Below are 1,556 nucleotides of genomic sequence, written 5' to 3'. Positions count from 1 at the left end.
TCGTCGACCCTCCACCCTACCAAGCATGACATCCTTCTCCAGGGAATGGTCCCTTCTGACAACATGACCAAAATAGGTGAGACGAAGTCTGGCCAGAGCCTGGCAGGAAAACCTTATGAATAGCAAAGAAACACTGTTTGGATGAAGAAAGTAAAAAGTCATTAAGAAGACAAGAAAAGAAGACCAAAATGGACGTCAGAAAAGACCCTGAAACTTACTCTTGAATGGAGAGTAGCTAAACTGAACGGAAAAAAGGCTGAAATGAAACAGCTGAACAGAAGATTTCAAAGTAGCTCGAGAAGACAAAGTCAATTATTATAATGAAATTTGCAAAGACCTGGAGCTAGAAAACCAAAAGGGAAAAATATGCTCAGCATTTCTCAAGCTGAAAGAACTGAAGAAAAAAAAATTTAAGCCTCGAGTTGCAACACTGAAGGATTCCATGGGCAAAATATTGAATGATGCAGGAAGCATCAAGAGATGGAAGGAATACACAGAGTCACTGTGAATGGTCAATATTCATCCATTTCAGGAGGTGCCATATGATCAAGAACCAATGGTACTGAAGGAATTGGTGAAAAACAAGGCTCCGGGAACTGACGGAACACCCACTGAGATGTTTCAACAAACGGATGCAGTGCTGGAGGCACTCACTCATTTATGCCTGGAAATTTGGAAGACCACTACCTGGCCAACTGACTGGAAGAGATCTGTATCTGTGCTCATTCCAAAGAAAGGTGCTCCCACAGAATGTGGAAATTATCAAACAATATCATTAATGTCACACACAAGTGAAATCTTGCTGAAGATAATTCAAAAGTGGTTGCAGGAGTATATTGACAGGGAACTTTCAGAAATGCAAGCTGGATTCAGAAGAGGACGTGGAAGGAGGGACATGACTGCAGATATCAAATAGATTAGCTGAAAGAGAAAAATACCAAAAAGGTATTTACCTGCATTTTATTGACTATACAGAAGCATTCAGTGTGTGGATCATAATGAAGTATGGAGAACGTTGAGAAGAATGGGAATTCCAGAACATTTCATTGTGCTCATCAGGAACCTGTACACAGACCAGGAGGTTGGCATTTGAACAGAACAAGGGGACACTGCATGGTTTAGAATCAGGAAGGGAGTGTGCATCAGGGCTGTATCCTGTCACCATGCTTATTCAACCTGTGTGCTGAGCAAATCATCCAAGAAGCTGGACTATTTGAAGAAGAGCGTGGCACCGGGGTTGGAGGAAGACTCATTAACAACCTGGGACACGCAGGTGACACAACCTTGCTTGTTAAAGTGAGGATGACTTGAAGCACTTACCGACATTTTGGTTAGCACCCAAATGCCTTAATCACTGCACGACCAGAGCCCCTTATATTATATATTGTTGTTGTTGTTATTTGCTGTCGAGTCAGACCTGACTCATAGTGACCCCTCCTTGGGTTTCCGAGGCAGTATTACTACAGAAGTAGATTGCCCAACCTTCCTTCCAAGGAGTGGCTTGTGGGTTTGAACCACCAGCCTTCTGGTTAGCAGTCAAGTGCCTTAGGCACTAC

The 1,556-nt window shown here is 42.9% G+C and overlaps 1 protein-coding gene across 1 annotated transcript in view; it reads right to left on the bottom strand.

Annotated features, from left to right (window-relative positions):
* Nucleotides 1-1,556, bottom strand: part of ASPG (asparaginase) — a 35,913-nt gene that overhangs the window by 26,706 nt on the left and 7,651 nt on the right. The window lies entirely within an intron of this gene.

Source organism: Orycteropus afer, unplaced genomic scaffold, assembly GCF_000298275.1.
Source record: "Orycteropus afer afer isolate SDZICR_OR568_19922 unplaced genomic scaffold, OryAfe1.0 scaffold00128, whole genome shotgun sequence".
NCBI classification, from domain to species: Eukaryota; Metazoa; Chordata; class Mammalia; order Tubulidentata; family Orycteropodidae; genus Orycteropus; species Orycteropus afer.
Note: the sequence above shows the minus strand (reverse complement) of the source record. Positions and strands in the feature narration are given on the sequence as shown.